The sequence below is a fragment of the Perca flavescens genome, chromosome 14 (assembly GCF_004354835.1).
Source record: "Perca flavescens isolate YP-PL-M2 chromosome 14, PFLA_1.0, whole genome shotgun sequence".
NCBI lineage: Eukaryota > Metazoa > Chordata > Actinopteri > Perciformes > Percidae > Perca > Perca flavescens.
This window is the reverse complement of record NC_041344.1, coordinates 30,929,336-30,935,883: the sequence shown is the minus strand read 5'-3', so window position 1 is coordinate 30,935,883 and position 6,548 is coordinate 30,929,336. Positions and strand designations below refer to the sequence as shown.

The 6,548-nt window shown below is 33.6% G+C and overlaps 1 long non-coding RNA gene across 1 annotated transcript; it reads right to left on the bottom strand.

The window, feature by feature from the left end:
- Positions 1-3,855: 3,855 nt before the first annotated feature.
- LOC114568410 (uncharacterized) lies at positions 3,856-4,551 on the bottom strand. The gene is made up of 3 exons (XR_003694287.1): positions 4,510-4,551; positions 4,211-4,391; positions 3,856-3,881 (listed from the first exon to the last, which is right to left on the bottom strand). It is a non-coding gene; the product is annotated as an uncharacterized LOC114568410 (long non-coding RNA).
- Between the last annotated feature and the right edge of the window lie 1,997 nt (positions 4,552-6,548).

The window sequence follows — 6,548 nt, the reverse complement described above, 5'->3', positions numbered from 1 at the left end:
ACAATTATTTATGCTCTTTGGTAGACTTATTGTAAAGTAGAGAACATATGCACCTGAACTAACACTTAATTAATGTGTAACAATACTTAATAAGCCTTAATAAACCATCAATAAACAGTTATTAATGCTCTTTGGTAGACTTATTGTAAAGTTGAGAACATATACACCTTAACTAACACTTAATTAATGTGTAACAATACTGAATAAGACTTACCTAACCATCAATACACAGTTATTAATGCTCTTTGGTAGACTTATTGTAGAGAACATATGCACCTTAACTAACACTTAATTAATGTGTAACAATACTGAATAATCCTTAATAAACCATCAATAAAGAGTTATTAATGCTCTTTGGTAGACTTATTGTAAAGTAGAGAACATATGCACCTTAACTAATACTTAATTAATGTGTAACAATACTGAATAAACCTTACCTAACCATCAATAAACATTTATTAATGCTCTTTGGTAGACTTATTGTAAAGTAGAGAACATATACACCTTAACTAACACTTAATTAATGTGTAACAATACCGGATAAGCCTTAATGAACCATCAATACACAGTTATTAATGCTCTTTGGTAGACTTATTGTAGAGAACATATGCACCTTAACTAACACTTAATTAATGTGTAACAATACTGAATAAGCCTTAATAAACCATCAATAAACATTTAATAATGCTCTTTGGTAGACTTATTGTTAAGTAGAGAACATATGCACCTTAACTAATACTTAATTAATGTGTAACAATACTGAATAAGCCTTGCCTAACCATCAATAAACAGTTATTAATGCTCTTTGGTAGACTTATTGTAAAGTAGAGAACATATGCACATTAACTAATACTTAATTAATGTGTAACAATACAGAATAAGCCTTACCTAACCATTAATAAACAGTTATTAATGCTCTTTGGTAGACTTATTGTAAAGTAGAGAACATATACACCTTAACTAACAATTAATGTGTAACAATACCGAATAAGCCTTAATGAACCATCAATAAACAGTTATTAATGCTCTTTGGTAGACTTATTGTAAAGTAGAGAACATGTGCACCTTAAATAATACTTAATTAATGTGTAACAATACTGAATAAGCCTTACTTAACCATCAATAAACAGTTATTAATGCTCTTTGGTAGACTTATTGTAAAGTAGAGAACATATGCACATTAACTAATAATTAATCTGTAACAATACAGAATAAGCCTTACCTAACCATCAATAAACAGTTATTAATGCTCTTTGGTAGACTTATTGTAAAGTAGAAAACATATGTTCCTTAACTAACACTTAATTGATGTGTAACAATACTGAATAAGCCTTACTAAACCATCAATAAACATTTATTAATGCTCTTTGGTAGACTTATTGTAAAGTAGAGAACATATGCACCTTAACTAATATTTAATGTGTAACAATACAGAATAAGCCTTACCTAACAATCAATAAACAGTTATTAATGCTCTTTGGTAGACTCATTGTAGAGAACTTATGCACCTTAACTAACACTTAATTAATGTGTAACAATACTGAATAAGCCTTACCTAACCATCAATAAACATTTATTAATGCTCTTTGGTAGACTTATTGTAAAGTAGAGAACATGTAAACCTTAACTAACACTTAATTAATGTGTAACAATACCGAATAAGCCTTAATAAACCATCAATAAACAGTGATTAATGCTCTTTGGTAGTCTTATTGTAAAGGAGAGAACATATGCACCTGAACTAACACTTAATTAATGTTTAACAATACTGAATAAGACTTACCTAACCATCAATACACAGTTATTAATGCTCTTTGGTAGACTTATTGTAGAGAACATATGCACCTTAACTAACACTTAATTAATATGTAACAATACTGAATGATCCTTAATAAACCATCAATAAAGAGTTATTAATGCTCTTTGGTAGACTTATTGTAAAGTAGAGAACATATGCACCTTAACTAATACTTAATTAATGTGTAACAATACTGAATAAGCCTTACCTAACCATCAATAAACAGTTATTAATGCTCTTTGGTAGAGTTATTGTAAAGGAGAGAACATATGCACCTGAACTAACACTTAAATAATGTGTAACAATACTGAATAAGCCTTAATAAACCATCAATAAACAGTTATTAATGCTCTTTGTTAGACTTATTGTAAAGTTGAAAACATATACACCTTAACTAACACTTAATTAATGTGTAACAATAATGAATAAGACTTACCTAACCATCAATACACAGTTATTAATGCACTTTGGTACACTGTAAATAATTTTCCTGTAAAATAACAGTAAAGAGCTGGCAGCAGAGACGCCAGCAGTATACCGTTATTTTTACGGTATTCATATGTAAAATGATATTACGGTAGTAGTCTGTAAACCAGAAAAACAGCATATTTCTGTATTTCTATAATTTACAGTAAAGAGCTGGCAGCAGGGACGCCAGCAGTATGCCGTTATTTTTACGGTATTCATACGTAAAATGACTTTACAGTAGTAGTCTGTAAACCAAAAATGAAGTATATTTCTGTATTCACACTGTTAAATTATTTCACATTCTAATACAGTAAAAAAAATAAATCCAGCATATTTCTGTGATTATTTGGAAATTACAATAATATTCAGTTTAGGTTGTTACTTTAACTTCTCAGTTTACTGTAGACAGGCACAGTAGATAATACAATAACTAAATTTAGCAGTTTCCTAAAACATCAGTCTTCACAATCAATATTGATTGCAATGAACTTCATTATTCTCAGACAATTGCTTACGATATGCATTATTGTGAATATTATGCAAAATACGCAATAAAAACTCAAAAATCATAGAAATCATAAAAATCAAATACTTTTATTTCAAAGAGCAATGTCAATGTCAACATGAATACTGCTACTTTCAAAAAATGGAAAAAAAGAAAATAAACCATGTTGGACGACGCTAAAAAGAGATTTCTATTAGCAAACAGAAACAGCCTAGTAGTGTCTGCTTTAGACTATGGCAATAAACTTAAATTCTTAAATTGCTCGTCAGAGAGTTAGATTAAAATTTCCTCAAAAGTCAACTTAAAAGATTTACATATGTAATCTGCAATGTATTCTCTGCTGTATGTAAAATATACTTTCATAATAACATTTTGAACATATGCAGAATCAGCAACATTTGGAAAACAAACTTGAAAATGTGCATTAAGGCCATTTTGAAACTATTATAGTACAGGAGAACATTTGGACAATATGCATCAATAAAAACATTTAGGGATGAAACTGTTAGGTAGGCACCTGTGCCACTGCGAGCTAGACTCGCAGGTTACCTCTTAAAATTGTCCTGTGAGGCAGGCTTGTGTTTTTACGTCTTAGTTCTTGTGGATCCAGGAGAGATGACCATCACTTTGGTAGCCGCTGTTCCTCTCTGCAGCGTTATTCCAGTGTTGCCACTGTCAAACAACAACGAACAATCATAATCATAACTATACAATCAGGAATGTACAGTATACACCCCAAGCTAATGCTTATAAAGTTAATAATACCAGTTCTCTAGTTGCTCCAGAGGCGTGCGACCTCTGATATACAGTATATAGCAATTGGAGCAAAAGTCGCTTTGGATAAAAGCATCAGCTAAATGACATGTAATGTAATGTAATGTAATGTAATGTAATGTGGCAATACCAGACTGTCAAAACAAAGAGAGCGAGATTAAAGAGCTCACCGATCTATATGAAGTTCCATTCAAAGTCAAGGAGATTCTTCAGTAGCATGGCGACGTGTGTATTGACTGCAGAAGACTTCTTCTGGACGATCACACCTTTCTTCTTGGAGACAACCTTGCCCCTTTTTGGCCTTTGTCCCTCTCTGGATTTATACCAATGAAGCGCCTGAAATCAAAATAGTCTTAGATCAGAGTGAGGTTGCAACAACATACTGTTTTGTCTACATTCAATTAAATGCAATGAATTTTTTTTGTCTTTCATCATTGCACAAATAGAATGGACTTGAATGACATACAGAAGTGACATTAAATGGAATTATAATAAATCCTATAGTCCAACAAAATACCGTGTGTGTGTGTGTGTGTGTGTGTGTGTGTGTGTGTGTGTGTGTTGTGGCTTGAAATATACAGTACTAACACCATTTTATGCAAAAAAATACATTAATTTAATTGTATATATCCATATAATGATGACAAGGAATGAAAGGGTTTTACCTCTGAATGAATTCCAGAGTGCAGGCTGGCTCATCTTGATACTGAAGGTTGAATATGTAGTAGATTGCAAACACAGCAGCAAGTCCCGTTGCAAATGTTGGTGTGATGCCCTCAGAGATTACACGGCCCTCAAAGGTGATCATCCAACCTCTAATTGTGACTTGCCCTGTTGCACCTGAAACTTCAAGTCATAGCAACATGGGAATGCATGTTAACTTGTGTAAACATTTGTAAACTCAAGATGAATGGCCGATATGATATATACTGTGTCTATCAATGAATCTAAATGAAATGTATACCAGGCAGTATCAGGCGAGGACTTGCAGGAAGACTGAGAGTTGTATCAACGTCAGCTGCAGTGGCAGACACCTGTAGGGAACAAATGCATTATAAAAAATTATAAAAAGGTCAATAATTAGTAAACACTAGGTGAGAGTAACCTAGAGGCGAATAATGTAGGCTTCTACAGTCACCTAAAGTCAAACTGCTATAATAGATTTGGCATTCAAAATTAAAAGGGTAACAGTTTTATTTGTACAGGTCTCGGGGAGACCCTTTTGTGGCTCCCAAGGAAACTGCACATAATCTGATAAATTGCCTCCAGGGATGTCACTCAGTGGTCAAGTTGCATTGTGGATAATGTAAGCACCAGGTTTTGAAAAGGAGGAAGAATATGTCGAATAAAAAAGGTAATATTTCTGTTTCTGCTGTGTTGATCTGATCATTTGCTTTTAAAACGTTCAACAGTGTCACAGTAGGGCAAAGAAGACAAGTGAAATACTTTTTAAAACCTTACACCTACTTTACCCATAATACAATTTAGCAACTGTGTGACAACATGGAGGTAATTTATCAGCTTACATGCAGCTTCCTCTGAGCCACAAAATAATTGACACTACTGTTTTCACATATGTAGTAGTACTCCCCAAAACTAGTACACACATTAGGTATCTGGACACTTAAGACTGGTGGAGACACCCTTTAAAACACAGGGTTAGAAAATAAAAATAAAACTTACATCTGTAAAAAGGATCAGCCCGGTTAGGTCCTCTCCAAAGTGTGCCATGAGCAGCTGAACAACACAAAGTGCCATCTCATTATCTTCACCATTAGAGAGGATATCCTTGACATCTTTGTTGGTAGGTTTTCCCTGAAGTATTCTGTGATGGCTCTTCCACATTCTTCCATACTGAGTTCCAAGCTATGAAGCACATTGATGTCTGTGAGCAACTCAAAATGTGCGTATATATACCTTTGGCGTGAAAAGAAAAGGCCATTTGGTTTTCAAATCTTCAATGTCAGGTGGTGGAAGTGTATTTATATGGCGACGTTGTAGAGAGAATGTGAGCTCCATTAGATTTTTACCTTCTGCTCTTTCTGCTCCACTTGCACCCTCCTGTCTGTAAATCTCTTCCAGTCTCTGGCTCTCCAGAAAGGCACTATTTTCACACCAATTTTCCGTTTAAACAGAAAAATACAAAGCCTTGATTCAAGTTTCTCTCTTTAACCGAACTAATTAGCTTAATTTTCTTGTTAACTCTTTGTAAAACACGCTTCATTAAAAGCCGACACAAAGAAAATAAAATTCACCAGACCATCTCGGTTAGCCGATGTTCCAATAATCCTATGGTTTGGTTGAAATAAATCCTTAATCACCGGGCAAGATGTAATTATTCCAGTAGCCTAATACTATTTTCCTGCTGCCTCCATCTGCCGATTGGCCTCATGTTGTTCCTGGGATACAGACGTTCGGCTAATGTTACCAAAATTAAACAAAAATACACCCAAAAGTTATATTGTTTTGGCTATTCAAATCTAAGCCTCATTGATAAATGACATGTTCAAATGTTAATAAGATTTTAATTACCGTTTATTTGTAGATGCAAGACCCGATGGATGTTGATGAAGAACACTCGATGTGTAGCACACATGTCATCTAAATGTTGCGTCCTCTTCTGGAAAATCTCCTATCCAAATGATGGTTCCTGAAGTCCCTCCAGGAGTTGATGGCAAATTATTTTTGTATTTTATAAAGAAAATTGACCAAAAGCACTAGCCTCAATTTAAAAGACTAACGTTGTATCAAACTTCTGACCGTGCTCCAAATTCCCAAGTCAACACTCAGTTTCCAAAAAATACTGTAGTATCCTGTAATTTAAAACATCAGCATACTGTTTAGGGCCTCTTTCGTGTTGCTCCAAGTTAAGCAGCCCACAATGCATTGCTAATTACAGTACTAAACTGTTTAACATGAAAACAGTATTTTAGTGTTGAAAATTGGCTGTAAATTTACAGCAATTGCTTACAGTGTAGACTTATTGTAAAGTAGAGAACATAT